General features: G+C 36.5%; 1 long non-coding RNA gene across 1 annotated transcript in view; it reads right to left on the bottom strand.

The window, feature by feature from the left end:
• LOC128086620 (uncharacterized) overlaps positions 1-18,247 on the bottom strand; it is a 218,427-nt gene that overhangs the window by 125,720 nt on the left and 74,460 nt on the right. The window contains exon 3 of the long non-coding RNA XR_008209440.1: positions 9,278-9,347. This is a non-coding gene — a long non-coding RNA (uncharacterized LOC128086620). The remainder of the gene's footprint in view (positions 1-9,277; positions 9,348-18,247) is intronic.

Below are 18,247 nucleotides of genomic sequence, written 5' to 3'. Positions count from 1 at the left end.
CTGGATCCTCTAAGATGTTCAAGCACCAACATGAAATTGATGGAATGTCAGTGTCCAAATATTTTTGTAGATTTTGTTCTCAAGGTAAACCCACATTTCAAAAACATCTGTGTTTTCAGCAGTTATTTTACTCCCCATTTTCAGCCTACCAGTACTATTAGGCCCTCCAAACATTTCTGGGAGGGAAAAAAAACATCACTGAACTTTTATTTTCCACGCAACCTAGCTTTCATATTGAATTGAGTTTTGTCATTCACTAATACTTCTTGTTATATTTATTTGAATGTACTTGAAAGAGCTTGGCCCCACCAACACCATTTACTGTCTGTGAAATGAACGGATGTGAGTATCCCAACTCCAAGATGGTACACGACAGGCACATTCAATTGGTGGCCTGTGGGCTGCATGCAGCCTGCCCCTTGCCCCATGCTGTAAAGGTGGCAGCTTTCCCAGCAGAGCAGCCCAGGCACACATCTACTGCCCAGCAGCAACCAAACCATCAGTGTGCTGTTAGAACTGAGTCGACTGAAACCAGGGCACAGGGAGGGCAGTGTTGTGCAGTGCTGTGTCAAGTGATGGCAAATAATTGTATGCATTTTGATACAATGCCATACATAGCATTCTGAACAACAAAGAATATGCAAGCCTTGATTTCTGTTTTGATAAAGGAATTGGAAAGCACGTGTCAAAATTGGAAAAAAAAAAAAACCAAAAAACAAAAAACCCATCAACTTATGTTTCTGAGACCATTTCCAATTGATATAAATTTTCAGTACAGACTTGCACATAGAATGTATAGAGTTGAGATCAGATACTCAACCCCAAAATCTGATCGTGCCTTTTTCATAGAGACTAGACTTTTTCATAATCCCAATCTCATAGAGACAAATATCCTTCACATCACAGTCACACCTTATTCATGCCATCACTTCTTGGCAGCATGCACATTTTGAACAATAACTGTCAAGGAAAAAGTACAAGAAGAGTAAAATTTCATTAAAAACTCTCTGATAAACATCTGTAGAGTTCACTAAGAATTGCAACCACTGCCACTGAACCCAACTAACACGTTGGTTTAACAAAAACAGGGTCAAATATCCCAATAGGTTTATATTCTTGTTCCTTTTGGTTTTTTAACATTTTAAGAAAAACATTAAAAATTAAAATGTTGTGTTACTTATATATTAACAATATCCTATATCTTATGATAGCTGCTCTGAAAGTAACGTGAAAGTAATGCCTCCTGTTTAATTGTGCTGGCTTGTAACGTCAGAGGCAGATGCTGGTGGTATGGCAGCAGGGGTTGAACCTCCCCACCAATATTCCATGATGTGTTGTTGCCGTGCAACAGATGGCAGCAGAGGGGCAGTCTGACAAAATGGTATCTAAAATATGGAAGTGTGGATGAAGCAAAGTGTGGAACTGAATTCTTCCATGCAGAAAAAAATGGCATCTGTTGACAGTCACGGACGCTTGCTGAATGTTATGGAGACCAAACAGTGGATGTGAACACAGTGAAGCTGTGGGTGGTGTGTTCCAGCAGTGGGAACATTGGGTCACCTCTACTGATGCACATTTTTATGAGCATGGAATGCAGAATGTTCACCACTGGCAAAAATGCATAGCTAATAGTGGTGCCTGTGTTGAGAAACAGTTTGGAGCTGAGAATTTGCACTATCAAGTAGTGTTATTATACTCTTTGTATCTGTTATAGATTCCATGGAAATAAATAGGAGGCATTACTTTCAGAGCAGCTTAAGTGTTTGCAGCCCAAGGCAATTCCTATTCACTCAGTGCAGCCCAGGCAAGCCAACAGGTCGGACACCCATGTTATATGAGTTTCACCTGATTGCTACACAATGGCTTCTGTAGAGTGTGGGGTTCAATTGCATGAACATGTGCTGCATTAACTTATACAAATAAGAAGGCAAAAGTTTCCTTTGCCTTTCCCAACACGTCTGTATTTGCATGACAGTCTCTGGAAGGTGAGACATCCTTTCACTGGTTCCATCACAGTAAAACACTCAGAAAAACAGATCTGTAGGCACAATATCATGTCTGTCCAGGACAGCTGAAGCAGGAATTACAAATTTAACAGTGAGATATACCTTGGGCTATTGGGTTCAGGGTCTGACTCAAGCAGATGTTGATGGGAAACGTGCCTGCGGACTGTGGGATTTTACTCACGATAAATTCAGGGTTTCTTTAGTTGACAAGTAAAGATGTCTGACATTTTTTGGGTAATGACATTTCACTTGGCCTATGGAGCGCATGTCTTAGAGCCATAAGTTCAATATGTTTTCCAGTCAGGCAGCTCAGAGAATCTCAGAATCCCATTCAGACAAGTACCTTTGAAGAAGACCTAACTGATTACAGCTTTCTTACAGATTTCTCACACGTTATCTGCACCCTTTATCGTCCCTTGAGCCAGAATAGATAATGCTGCACAAGGGGGAACAGTTTGTCTAAGACCAAGATGCAGTAGCCCATTTCCTGTTCCTCTCCCATTGTCTGTTACAGATTGGTCTTTACGTCAAGTCCAAGACATTGATATAGCCTCTTTTCACATCTACTTTTAAACACTTGCTTATTAAAAAGTGCTATCAATCACTACTACATAAGGTTTTGTTATTTGCCAAAAAATTCAAAATTGTGTGCTAAGTGGAAGAAATTTATGGGAAGATGGGAAATGATTAATAAAACAGTGAACGTAAAGAAAATACATTGCCAATATTCACCATGAAAACATTTGATCATTCTTCTGTGTTGGTTTTTTTTGTTTTGTTTATTTTGTTGTTTTTTTTTTTTTTTCTGTGAGTCATAAACTTCCCTATCCTGAGGATTACCTTTATGGATTTTATTATTATTATTATTTTGGTTGGGTACAATTACAGAGGATAATTTTCTAATAGGTAAGGATATTATACCAAGTTTCCACTGAACATTGTTCAGTGAGGTCAATGGAAATACTAGAATGATGTAATCTAATTTTCCTTAATTGAGCAACCCCCAAGCTGTGTATTACTTTTATAATATGAAGTATTTAGTCAATAGTTGGATAATGTTAGTTACAGATGTCTGGACAATAAATCTTATCTCCATACTTGGTCATCATGTGCAGTGTTGGACAGCATCAGCTATGGAAAATATTGCAGTAGCAAATATCACTCTTAACTCGAAGTAGTAAACCTGACACTGGAATTAAAAACCTGGGGAAAAATATGTTAATTTAATAGCTTTTGATAATCTTCTGGTATTGTTGCTCTCCTAAGACAACCGGGACTAGAATATTATTGAATGAAAGCTGAGATTCTCCAAAACACAGAAAGTCCTGATGCGGTACTGCAGCTAACATCTGTTAGAAGGATGAGAAATGACGCAGAGTATATTCTGGGACAGAATCTTGAAATTAAACTGAAAAACAACTCCAGAATAAAATATACAATCCACTAACAGTGGGACTGCAATCAAAGTCATCTGTAGAATTTAACAATCTGTCATCAGCTAGTTATGTCAGACTGCCTCCCAGCTTGCATTTGAATGTCACGAGTGGAAAAGAATCCATTTGATTATATTATTCATCTATTTCATTTGTACCTAGAAATGGAAAGTAAAAGATATGCAGGTCCATGCCAAGAGAAGAGTTCACTGTTTGAGATTCCAGGTAAGTGTTCTTGCTTCCTTTCTTAGTTTGTCATCACTAGCTCAGACACAGACGAAAAAAGCAAAATGAATCATAAGTTTCTAAAATATGGAAAGTACAGAAAATGAACAGTTTTTACTACCTTCTGGCAATGCACACTTTGCAAATAATCTCGGTTTACATCAATTGTCACATTGCTTACAGAATTTATGATAGAAAAGAACTCAAAACAACACATAATGCGTAATTTGATGCCCATTTCCAGTAAAACTGAGAGATAATCATAACATTACTATGTGTGTCTCAGCATAACTAATTTTGGCTTGGACTATGACATAACTTCACTTAGACAGACACAGAATGATGGAAATAAATCGTGTGAGCAGCTGGTAGACACTACTGCCAACTACCTCACGTGTACTCTGCAACAGATGTGTGATAAAATAACAGCTACTACAGTAAACACAAAGAGACGTATCTATTACCTGCTATAAAAAGGCATTCAAGCCTGAAAGAGTAAGGCATGAATGTAGAATGTATTTCTTAGAACTGCTCTCCTAAGGAAAATTTGGCATGAAGAGTAAAAAGGAATTCCTATACAGGGCTAGGTTTTAACAACACACCTTGAGACATGTACGACACTATTTACACTAGGACAACCTTGGCTGCTTGGCTCAAAGGATGACACACACAGCAGAAAAGTGTTACCTCCCTGACTACAGTGAGGTAATCAGGTATCTTTTTCCCTCATTTCCAGCAGGAAGTTTTCAGAAGTTGCCTTTTTTTTTTTTTTCCAAAGAAAAAAAACCTTTTCATCTTTTATGGTTAAGTATGGAAAACAGTTTATGTGGTAAACTCCAGGGAGAATACCAAAATTTTGTTTGATGCATCTAGATTTCATAGAAAGAGGTCTAAGAACCTACACCCAAAGTCTGAATTGAAATGAAGCATTTTAGAGTTAATTTTATTTTAGTGACTAAAGAAAAACTGACAACCAAAGACAAATGTAATCCGTCTTTGATAGAAACACTCCTGACTCCTTACCATGAAAAATCTGCACTTCATAGCTTTTGAAATTCTAGCAAGCATGTGTGCATGTAAACATACACAGACAGAACTCTGTCAATAAGCAGGAGGACAACAACATATTAAATCTGTCATCACAAACCATGCTAATTCATTCTTAATGCATCCATGACTAACAGAAGAAAAACAAATCAAATCCCAGCTTGATTACACAATCAGCATTTCAGCCAGTGTTCTGTAAAAGGTGTCTTCAAAGATCGGACATATACACTAAATTTTTAGAGGATGATCCTACATAAAAATATTGGTTTTGAAAAGACTTGTGGATCTTTTGAAATACGCAAGTAAGTTTTGAAATCCTCCAGATTGCTAGTTATCCAGGAAATACGAAACTGATGTGTTTGAAATAACAATGAGTTCATCTCCTTTCATATGATTCCATATAAATGTTTCTGAAGAAGAAAAAGTTTTATGATTCCTTTAAATAAGTACTGATTTAACATGTTCGTGTTAAAACACCTAAACATTCTGGGGTTTTTTGAGTTGCAGACAGTCACATAAATTGCTTGCTAAACTTCAGTAACAGCTTTTGCCATAACTAACTCAGATATCAATAACTACAATGCAGACAAAAAGTTAGGTCCACTGAATTCCACCTCTTGCTTCAGACAAAACTTATCAAATCAGAATTCATTTTTAAAATTAGAATAGACTATTTTAGAACCATTTAACAACTATGTTGTTTGCTTTTTTTTTTTAATCAGATGTCTGCATGAACTAAGACCTGCTAATTTCAAAGTCCTGTTAGCAAACTGCCTTCCAAATTTCATAGTGTCCAAGAGTTGCAATACAGCAAACATATTCAAACTTTGTCATGTGTGAAGTTGTGTCAAGTAAAAGAAAGCTATTACAACAATCTGCCACCTAGGGTTCTTCTCTCATACTGGGAGCTTTAAAGAAAATAATTTCCCTGGAGAACCAGAGGAAGTGAAATAACCAGGAAAAAAAAAAGTAATGGAAATTCCCTTACACCACGGTGTTTTAAAGCCTGACAAGTCATATAGTTGATATGGCAGAATCTCCGCGGGAAAACACTCAAAATGAATGAACAATCCCACCCAAAGGTTTCCCTGCTCTTTTGTTTTGTGAAAGTGCTACTGATGAACAGCTACACGAGCACACAGAACCATAAGTCAAGGTAACAAATTCTGCCTCTGGTTTTATCATGTAATAGTGGTATAGCGCCTGCTACAAACTAAAAATTCTTCTAGTTACATTTTCACCTCTGTAAAGAGGAGGAGAATATCTTACTAGCAGAGTGGTATCAGTTGCCACAACTAGATTCAACTTAGAGTCAGTGGAGCAGTATAGGAATAGTGCCCCTACTATTCATTTTAATGAGTAGAAAAAGAATTAAACTGGAATCTCATTACCACAGGACAATCTGGTGGTTTATTACACATAACTGCCAACAATGCAACATCTGAGGGATGCACGTGGATTTCAGTGCATCTGTAAAAGTTTAGCAGGCTGGATCCTTTTTCCTTGGCAACACCTTTGAACAACTTTTATTGAATGCAATCTGCTTGGATTGAATAGTAAAAGCCAACTGCAGTCAGGAAATACATTCAAGATGAAAGCTTGTCCCAGGAGGAAACACTGAGCTCCTTCTGGGCAGAACTGCCTATAGAGCAGCAGAGGTATTATTCAGTAGTGCTCTGTCTGTCCTCTTTAAGGAAGCACATAAAAGAAATTATTCCACTGAAGAGACCAAACACTGTAATTCTAACTTCTTCACCAAATTATGGTTTCAGTTTGAATAAAAGTTGTCTGCATTCTTAAATCAAAAGGAACTTATTTCACCTGCAATTGTACAGAGTAAAAGTGAAGACGTGATGATCTAACACATTTTCTTCCACATCATCTTTTTGAAAAGTTCTGCATTTATAAAGTGTACCAGAGTGTACAAAACTTTCTAAATGTTGTACTCCAGAGTAGAAAACTACTGTTAATGCAATTCTGAAGTAAGATTGGAATCAGAATTAATATGATTTAGCACTTTATCACTGACCAGAACTCCTCTTCTCTTGAGATTTCTTTAAATGGCACTGAAAATCTTTTTGAGAAGGCTCTTTGTCAAGGCTGGGCTTCTACATAACCAATTTTGGATCATATAGACTCCTCACAAGATCAGCCTCTTCCCACTGTTATTTTGTTATTTAAGCATTGGATGTAACTGCACAAAGGAAAATCCTTGTTAACTGATACTGTTAATTGATTTTGTTCTCAGTTTCTCAATGACTTGATCCAGGGGAAGGAAAAAAAAAAAAAGAAAAAAAGAAAGATCTTAGAACTGCTGAAGAGAAATGTAGGAATAAATTCTCACCAGTGCTTGTTAGTTTATGAAAAAAATTGTCAGCTTGGTAAACTGCAACATCAGTAGTTACTCAACGCTAGGTTCATGAGAATATTTTACCCATAAAAACACAGCAATCAAAAACCATTTCTAGCACTTCACCTCCCTCTCTCTAGCACTTTCTTTTCTTAGCTTAAAATGTTCCTGTTCCTTTTGATTGCAACTCTTAAATTCTTCATTTCCAGGTCTGTAAAACACACACAAGAACACTTACTTCCATGGTAAAATGACCTGAGATCGGTGGTTAAGACAATTTTAATATGGCCACTATTACTTTACTGCCTGGCCCACTGCATCCTCCTATGTTCAGCCCATAAACATACCTTGAATAAATTTTAACTAGCATTCAAAATGCATTCAATTGCTTTGTTAACAGACATACTGATCTGACGGGCATTGGAATGATTGACTTTACCTGCTGGCTCTTAAAATTCCTGTTTCAAACACAGCCTGTGAGCCTACAAAGCTCCATTGTTTGCTTCCTTATAGGTGATAATGAAGTTGGCATCTAGTTCCCCCTCCTGAATGGTTTCCATGAGGCTTTGAAAAAGTTGTTTGCTATTACTAGTATTATATAACCATCTTAGTTTCAGCACTCATAAAAGCTTGTTCTTGTCAAATACCTTATCTCCAAGATGGTATTAATAACTAAACACGAGTCAGTGCTAGGTATCAGACGTATGCACTTATACATTATATACCCTAAGGATTTTTCTAAAAATCAGTTAAATTTGTTAGTTAAGTCCACTGTTAAGGCATTATCCTATGATGTGGGTGGCCCTTCTTTATTGCTATGCAAGTGGCCCTGATGCACTTCTGCCTATACACAAGCAAACATTACACTGGAATCTGAACAGAAAATCACAAGCAGACTGCATTACCAGATAGGAATCTTGCCTTGTCCAGATAATCATTAAATTAAGATTTAAAACTTGTATTATCCATGCTTAATAAGTCAAGATGCAAAGCACCAAGCATTTTGGCCTGAGTGTAGCAAACTGGATCACATGCTCAATCTTAATTACATAAGTAGTCCTATAAATATCAGCAGAGTTAAGTAGGTGTGTTAAAACTAAGTTTCACCAGTAGCAGTCTTCAGCATTTTGCAAAATTCATTCACATTCAAAGAAAGATCTGAACATGGGGTTACAACTACCTTGACAAAATATGTATCTACTGTAAGAATAACAAGGCGTACCCAAGATAGAGTACTATTTTTACGTGAGTGGTTGAAAATTAACATATTCTTTAAATGTAACTCGATCAGAACTAGTATATTCTGTCCAAGGAGAAAAGAGATGTGCCTCTGTGTGGTCATCAGAAAAAAGAGTAATAAGCATTCTAACAAACAACTTGAAAATATAGATGTGCATTCACTACAAAATATCAGAAAGAGATCACAAACTTGCCCTGTCTCTGTCACCTCAACAGACAGGAGTTGTGTTTGTGCCCTCAGCACATCGAACTGCAGCTATCACAATGTTCTGAACAATCACACTGATATTTTATCATTTTTCAAAGTTACAAGATGGAAAAACTAATAAATGCAAAGCAGTTCCTCAGAACATACTCATCCCCACACAAAAGCCTTTGCCAGATATTTTTAGATAAAGTGACATAAATTATACCTTCAGCAACTTTTCATCTTTTAGGTCTGATGCAATATCTTACCAAAAAATAGGGATATCAAGAGGCTCTTTTAATCAAAAACTATCTGAGACCATGAGTAGCTTGCAAGCGTTCTCAAAAGGACTCTACTCTTTCATAGTCCTTTGTACTTTATTTTTTAAAAAATTATATTAAAAAATATTAAATGAGTCCCATACGTAAACTCCTACCCATCAGTCCTTAGAACAGGATTTAAAACCTTTGCAGCCAACAGTGCATCTCAGAACATTCGAAGTAGCCATTCACCTCGTTTTTGCCTGAAAACACTGGCAAATTTCTTGGCACGAAATTTACCCACATATTTCTATTCTCATGATGTTGGCATTCCACAAATGTTCTGGGCTAGGCAATGGATACTTCCACTAGACATCTCCTCAAAATCAGCAACCAAACAGTCACAGTGGTTGCCAATAGCATTTTGTTAACTAGCTGGATTAGAAAGCATTGGCATGGGAACTGGAGGATTTGAGCTGAAATCACTCATGTCTGAATTCACTGCAAAGATTTGGATGATGGTCTCCTACCTTTCAGGTATCCTTTCAGTTGTCACTCAGCCAAGCCTCTTTCAGCCTCCACTGCTAAAGATCTTTTAATCTGCAAAGTAAAGTAAAATAAATATTAGCCAGGGTAAGGAATAGAAGTCAGGCCACTTTTATTTGCAGACAAGTCTCTAACTAGGTTGAGAAGCCATTCCCTATGTTCACTGAACATTGTTAATTGTCATATAAAATGAATGGTCTTCAACAGCATGCATGAGATGCAACCCACACTGTGTCAAAATGATGGGACTCCCTTAGCCAGGGCCTGGAGCACTGGCCAGGGAGGAGCTCTCCAGCTGACACCCAAGACAGGGGACAGTTCTGAGGAGCTGCACAAGAGCATGGATACAAAACAAAACAAAAGAGCAAAAACAGCAGATCAACAAGGAGAAGAGAGGCCAACAAGGAGAGCAGGCCAAAATCTACATGCACGAACCCAGGCCCCTGCACCATTCCTCACCCCAATGGAGGACTAAGTGTAACCCATAAGGAAAATGAGAAGTTGAAATTAGGAAAGGGAGAGGAAAGGTGTTAGGCTAAATTTGAGCCTGGGGAAGGAGGAAGAAAGGTAAATTTTCCAACTGGTATCTAATCTCTGCCGAGTCCTTTATTTTTTCTGTAAAGGAGAGTCCTGTATGTTTACTAACTTGGTGCTGACAATTATAGCATGTTTTGTGCTCTATTGCAGTCAGCATCTTTAAAACAAAAACAACGACAACAGAAGACGTAGCATATCAAAATAAAAAGCAAATTCAGACAAACAGCTTTTTCACATTGCTAGGACAGTTTAAAGTCACTGAGGCCAAGCAGCGCCCACCCCTGAGGTTTTGGCTCCAGAAAGTGACTAACTCCCCTTATGCAAATAAACAAACATCTATCTGTTCTTGCATCCATACCTCAAAAAAAAATAAAAAATAAAAATAAAAAAATCTGTAAATAGTGCAACTTAAAAGCGCCTGTGAAATACAGCATGAAGCTGTGAAAAGCAGCATACCATTCCACTGCTTGCCGTAATTTCAACGGCCTTGAGAAGCCCAGCTGTGTTATAATAAACAAACCAGATGAAATTTGTAATACTGAAACCTTACAAGTCCAATCTGACTGTGCAAACAGAAAGGCAGGCATACAGCTGTTTCTAACGCAAGCTAAAAATTCTTGGTACCACAATGCAAATGATTTGCAATGAAAAAAACCAGCAGTACAAGCAATCCTCCAAGTCTTGCTTGAGATTTCCTTCTTTGCCTGACAAGCAGTCTTTCCTGCTTCTTGTGCTGTAATGAACACATTTTCGTAAGTCTGAAACAAGGATGAAAACAACTCACTAAGAATATTTTCGAGCAGTATTTCAGAAGTTGTATGCAAGCACAGTACCAGCTTCTTCTAACAGAACTCAAGTGCATTTGCAGCTAGATAAAGACGCAGTCCTTTGACAGCTTTCTAAGGAAAAAACACTTCAAACTTTGATGGAAGCAACAAGTCCAGTATTAGAATTTGAGCCTACATTTTAAAGAGTGAAAAACTCAGCCTTCAAAAAATTCCACACTTCTAATTTGCTAAGAAAACGTTACTACATGTGAGGGGAGGGAATAACTGTCCTCAGAAGAAAATTCCACACAGAATTTCTGCTTCACTAGCGGATGATTTTAGCAATATGTCATTTCCTCAAAAATCCACAGCACTGAATGGCATTGTTTCTACATCTTTCTACATCTGCTTCAACAGACAGATTCTATACTCTACAGTCACCACTGCAAAGAAACACAGACAATTAAAAATATACGACCAAGTAGATTTTAAATAAAATTTAAAACATTTATACCATTGGAACTGTGAAGAAAATTAGATTTAGATGTGTAAGACATAATTCCTATAGATGTCAGGAGGGTTCAAAAAACAGCATTAGCATTTCCATTCTGAAAAATTAGCTTTTGTCTCTGTAGCAAAAATTAGCTGACAAATCCACTTCACTCAAAATTGGAAATTTTCTGGTCATGTAGAAGATCTGCACTGAAGGTTTAACTAAGGATTTGACTGATTTAACATTTAACTGATGATAAGCTGTTACCCTATCAAGACACCACTTTTTTTCATTTCCTTATCTTCGAGCTCTCTCAAAGCATTTTAATAAGTTAGAAACAAAATTATACTGCTTTTATAAGTTTCTAATTCTCTGATTAAGTGACTAATCCAGCTGGCCCTATTTCCAGTAGCGAGATGGTTCAGATTACCTGGTGAAACCCCATTGAGACTAAACTGTTCTATGATTCAAAAATGTTGTCTACCCTGTATGAAACTTTGGATCTGAGACAAATTTCACTAAAATATTCTGTATCCACTCACAGTACATTTGAGTACAATTTATTATTATATCATAAAACACAGCAGATATTTGCTTTGAAAACTAAAGGGTACTTGCTGCAGTAAATGCAAACAGCAGGTACCTTGCAGATAGTTGGGAAGAAAAGTTTTCTGGTGATTTAACTTGTATATAACACTTTTTAACATTAATTAATCACATTCTGTAATAAACATTTATTTTCCCCATGATGATTCCTAAGAACACAACGTGTGTGAGATATATAAAAATATATACAAATACATGCATATAAATACACATATATATATTAAATATATATATATATATAAATACACATAGGACTATTAAAAGAGTTTGTATCTCTGAAACTGATTCTTTCCTAGTGGTTTGAGCGTAGAGCTTCTCCTTAAAAGTATATGAACTTTTTTTTTTCCTTTTCCTCCTATATAAAAACATGAGCATTTAAAATGTATAACACATTTGTACACAGTTACAGTGAAAAACTTTCAATCATGATATGTTTCTTCTGCAACTTCTTCAAAATTCCATCCAGTAAAATATAAGCTATTTGTTCTGTAACAGACAAGTCATGATCATCACAAAGAATACTTGAGGAGAAAGTGACCTAATATTGCAAGAGTAGTTTCACAAGGAGAAGAGGGTAGATTTGGCTCAAAACCAGAACTGACTTGACTACTCTAAGATGCTTCATAAATAAAATACTTTCATAACAAACATGTAAGGTTGCAACACCCAGAAAGTCCCAGAACTCCCAGGAAATTACTGTCCACGTCACAGCATGACTAAACTTTCTAAAAATGGTCTCAAAAGAATGAGGTTCAAAAGGAACAGGGAAAAAAAAAAAAAAAAAAAAAAAAAAAAAAAAAAAAAAAGTTTGGTCTTCCCTTTACAATCTCTTTAGATCTTCAGCAGATGCAAGCACTCTCAATTATGTTTCACTCTCTCAAGACAGGCTATCGCTACATCATTTTCTCATGGCCTTCCAATATCCTGTCCTGCTCATAATCCTTGCACTGCACGACCTCAGAAAATCTCCAATCAATTCACCCAAACACACTCACTCTCACTCCCCCCTTTAAACATTTTTCTTGATTCTTCTACCATGAAGGAACTGTTTTCCATGACCTAGCAGTTGGATTTAGATTGGTTTAAATCTAGAAGTGTTTATAAAAACAAGTAATGATCTTTATGTCCTCAAAAACAATCTTTTATAGCCTCTTAACCTTTTCCCAGAATTCTATAATGGGCTTCTGCAAGACCAATATAACACAGCCAAGACATGCTATTGATATTGCAAGCCAAAAACACAAGAAGTTTTTTAAAAATAGAATTGCAATGACATTTTTAATATGTTGATTTTAATCTGGCTAATGATGGAATTACCCAGGAAAGTTTAATCCTGAAGTGACATGACTTACACAAAATCATGGGAAGCTTGCTTTCTTTCTGATGACATCGTGGATTGTCTGAAAATCCCTGTCATTTGAAGAGCCTTATTTTGAGGATTTCTCACAAAGGACTGAAAGCAATTGTGGGAGGAAGAAGAGTCCTGATGTGAAAGCTATGCACTAGATCTTGGGAGAACTGAGACCACTTTCACAACTAAGCAGGTATGTGAACGTGCCATTTTTATGGATTGTTCCTCTCTACACTCTGTAGACTGAGAAAGATGATAGATCATGCACATCTCTCATCAGGTCTTTGAACTAGTGATCATCTTCTTTTACAGTACATCAAGTACAAAAAATACAATCTCAGTTGAGGACTCCAGGACCTAGAGGAAAACACACACACTTCCATGACCCCATCACCCACATCCCTACACTCTAAAGAAAAAAAAAAAAGAGAGACTATTAAGAGTTTTAGTCAAAGTGAACACATGCATGATAGCATGATAGTCATCAAATGCATTAGATCAGAAAAGCAAACTCTTTATGTACTCTTAGGACTGTCAGCATTGAAATTCCTGCAAATTGCATTCCCCAGCATTTCAAATTTCTTTAATTCTTTCTAGAATTTGACAAATGTTCAATAATTTGTCTGAAAATTAATCATCCTGAAGCAAGCATCTGAATTAGATTGTCAGTCTGCATTCAAAATTTCACTTAAATAAGACCTCTAAAAAAGTACTAATTCTCTGAAGGCTGTAATTATTAAACATACTTTCTTGAAGATTCAGCCTGCACTGGGCATGCACAATTCCCACATGGAGCACTTATGTTCTAGTTGAATTATACCACAGGCCAGTATACTGTGTCTCAAGATTTAAGGTTTACTGCATTTCCCATGCTTGCAGTCAGTTACCACCGTGGTGTGGGGATATAACTAAAAAAGGCCACTAAATTTTTATAATACAGTGCTCAAATCCTGCCAATCCTAAAGTCACTGAAACTTCATATCCCTTCTTTCTCAGATTTAAATTTGTTTCCCCCACTTTTTAAATCTTCTCTAGGATAAGAAGTGTGCCAAATTTTAGGAATTCAAGGATTTCTCTTTCTGATGGATACTGAGGGTGCAGAAGTAGAGATGTTAATGTAGTATCAAAATTCACATTTATAGCAGAGTTGTGGTCCATCTTCAGTTACTGAGTGATTGCTGCCATTCCTTTAGTAAACCACTTTCTTCTTAACGCTATGCCATTAACATTCTGAAATATTAATTAGTGGCTTTGAGGTCATCTCCAGTACCTCAACTATGTCAGGATTCTTCAAAATAAGGAGAGAAGAAACATGAACTTTGTAAGATCCAAGGATTAATTGCAGAAATAGATCTGTTTTGATGCAATCACAGCAAAAAAATACCCAACCAGGTATTATATTATTCGCACTGAAAATGTCTAAATTGTTACCAAAAATGTCCGCAAAATGTACACATATCCCTCATGAAAGGAAGTTAGAGAGGTGTCCTCTCTTGTAAAGAGACCATAATTATCTCCAATTCAGTGTGTGATCTTTAGGACAGGTCTCATAAGCACAGAGAAGCACAAACTACAATAGTCTGCTCTGAGGACGAGCACCTAAGAGTATCCTTCCAACAGACAGACCTCTGCAGCATACCAAGGGAGGGAAAGGATCTCTCTGCAAATGATCCTTTGCTACTGCTGCCAGCTTTGTACTCAACCATGCTAAAATAGCAACTCCTATGACTGCTTATATGCTCTGGATCTCAGGTGGCTCATGCCTTTTCAAGGGCAGTGTATAGGACTTGCAATTTTCTTCCCAAATGAAAATATTTTAGAGTGAGATTCACAAAGATAACTTTCAAAGCAGTTTCTGTACATCGCTAATGTTACCTTTGATCCTGCATTCAGCCTGGGGAAGTACAATGAAACCAAAGTTGAAATATCTATATACTGTAAGTCTATGGTATATATGTTATATAGATACTATATACCTATTTTTGAGTCATTTAAGTAAAAATAAAACTTTGTTTTTTCTCCCCAGTCTTTAATTAAAACAATTTAACAGATCATTCTCTATAATCTGAAACAGTAAACTGAACTATGACACTAAAAATATGTGAGCCTATTTTAAACTTGAAGTAACATCTTCAGATGAATAACAAAATGAACTTATCTTTAATATATATATTTTAACATTTTTATTTATTTAAATGTATGCATACATATGATGAAGATGCCTTCATCACTTTCTGGAAAGAAACATTATCCTGCCTGCAATTAGTCAAACAGTTTCCCAGCAGACATCCACAATATACACGTATATTGAAGAAATATATATTCCTTCACAAAGAAAAATTTTACTCATATCCACTCTATTCACTCAGCTGCAGTTTATCTGATTTAATTTGGTGAGATCTGAAAATGATTTCACTCTTTAGTGTGATCTCAGCTACTGTGTTACAGCCTAGTCTTATGACATATTGAACCACTGTAACACTATTCCAACTAAGTGGAGCTGTCTCTTTTGCTATATTGCCATAAAGTTCTCTTTGGCAGAAATTTATGAGGATATTGGCAAAATTAAGCATTCATTCCATCACGAACATTATAAGAAATAGTATAGGATTAAAATTCTGCATAACTGAAAATGCATTAACTTGGTTTAAAAAATAATCACAACCTGGGGAAAATTATTAATTTTCTAAGTTAAACTTCTAAGTTACTATAGTAACTTAGTTAATTCTATAGTTACTATATTACTTCTAAGTAACTTCTGACACCTGAAAACAAGTGGTTAGAAGCACAGATGGTGCTTTTAACAATGAAAAGGAAGAACCATTTCTGATCAGGAAGCTACAGAAGAAAGTTTTTTGGCTTACTCAACCTATTAAAAAAAAAGCACAACTGAAACCAACTGCAGGTGAGAAGGTAAGCCTGCATCTGGCTGATCATAAAAAGAATAAATGTTGAGCTCTTCCACCTACTTCCCAACACTTTAATAGCAGTGATAAAACTGTCCTGAGGTTCTCTAGCAGCAAACTCTTCTCTATTCAGAAAAAAAAACATGTACAGACGTGCTGTATTTTTAGCATGGACTTAATGCATTCTGTTTCACTAGCAAATATCCTTATCAGACTGAAACTGTTTACAGTGCTTTGCTGACACTGGATCCTGTTAAGATGGTATTTTAAACTACATGAAGGACTTGCACTGTTGCTACAAACTAAAAGTTTACCCCCACCTTTATACACCTTACATTTAGAATTCATTTATTTATTTATTTATTTTACAAATGAAAGGATTCATTGATCAACCACTGACCTGCATCAACAGCTTGGGAGGAACTTCTTTCTTAACCATTTATTTAGCTTAAATTCTGGCAGGAGAATATAGCATCATATTTTTCAACCACTTTTTGTGGACTACATGAAATAAAAATTCTCTGGAGTGCACAGAGAACTGAAACACAGGTTATAAAGAGATAGGATGACCCAGTTCAGAATCCGTTGGGCATTTTGGATTATACCCAGGCGTTAAGCATAAAAGCAAGGCATAAAGCTTTTTAGACAAATAACTGCAGGGAAGCTGCCAGGGGACAAGAATAAACATTTATCTTCTTATAGAACTGGATCGTGCATCAGGAGGATGAAAAGAGGTGGAGGAAGACTAGGATTCTCTTTACAATATTTTACATCATCAACAGAGTTATTTACTGAAGAACAGATCCACATAGGGGATTTATCATCACTGTCATAATATCTACCTTTCCATCACCTCAGGAATTTATAGCTATGAACAAGGCAATTCAGCTCATGTTTCAAGCAACCAAAAAGGAGTTCCACAAAAGCAGCACATAGTTTAGAAAGCATTTAAACAAACAAGAAAATGCTTTGTTAAGCCACAACCCTTTTCCAGGATAGAGGCGTTTTTCTTTAAAACAGGAGTGTGGTTACAATTTCCCTAAATTCTTCCTGGAATTCCAAGGTTTTTTTCTTGGAATTAGCATGTAGCTAACGGATCTTCACAAACCACAGCTAGAAGTGGCCACAGGGTAGCATGGGAGATCTTTATTCAACTCCACAAAAGTACATCCAATTAAATGCTTGCTGTTAAGGTGTCAAAATTTGACTTTCTTACAGAACGTGTTGTATAAATTGCAAAGTCACAATTATTCTCACAGTCCTGAATAAACTGGCCTGTTTTAGGGAAAGCAACTGTCGTTTGAACTGATGACACCACTTTTACACCTCTATTCCATTTATTTATTTTTTAAAAGCAACCGTACCTAAAGCCCATGAAATTTGACAAAACCAGTACAGCTGGTAACTGACTGAATGTTGAGTCACCATAGTCACCACAAATTAACATAAATTAACAGTCTTTAGTAAGTGCACTTCTTGGAAAAAACATTTTTGACATTCTTTTAATCAGTGAATTTATGAATTGATATTCACAGCAGGGTGATTCTGTACCAGGAGGAAGAATTAGTTACAGGCAGAATCAGACATTCTCATCAGTAAATCAGACAATTTTAAGAATACATAGCCATCAAATACCTCGTTACACATCTCTTATTAATCACCCTCTCAAATTAAGACCTCAAATATCGTGGCTAGACAAGTCATAGAATTACATTATGAAATAGCCAGACTTCTGCTCCTACTTCTGCATAGTCTGTGGAACATCTACTGTGTACGATGAATCACTCAATTGGGAATTTGCAGGAAAATAAGATAAATCACTAAACAAGCTGTGCATAACTAGCTTGAGTGGCTAGAGTAATTATGTCCCGCCACTCAGCTACAGATTTCCTGAAGCACTTCCTTTTATCACAGTCAATAGAATTTGGCAGGGATCAAAATCAGGTCACCTCCAGCTATGCTAAATCTGCCCAGCTCAAGTAGGCTGACGAATGAAGGCACTCAGGGAAACTACTTATGTCTCTCCCTAATCAGAAGAACAAATAGAACAAATCATATTGACTATTATTATTCTTTCACAGACTGAGAATACAATGTTTCAATAAGTGACATATCATATATACTGAACCTTTGGAGTATGTGTCAGTACACTGATAAAAAAGGAAACCGTGGGGACACCTGAACACAAATGCTTCAGTACCAGCTTTCCTTCGGCACTTCACCCTTATCCTCTCCACTAATAGCCGCATCTACAAACAGTACCTATACGAGCAGATGCATTTGAAAAATATACC

This window comes from Tympanuchus pallidicinctus, unplaced genomic scaffold, assembly GCF_026119805.1.
Source record: "Tympanuchus pallidicinctus isolate F22 unplaced genomic scaffold, pur_lepc_1.0 scaffold3, whole genome shotgun sequence".
Lineage (NCBI taxonomy): Eukaryota > Metazoa > Chordata > Aves > Galliformes > Phasianidae > Tympanuchus > Tympanuchus pallidicinctus.
Note: the sequence above shows the minus strand (reverse complement) of the source record. Positions and strands in the feature narration are given on the sequence as shown.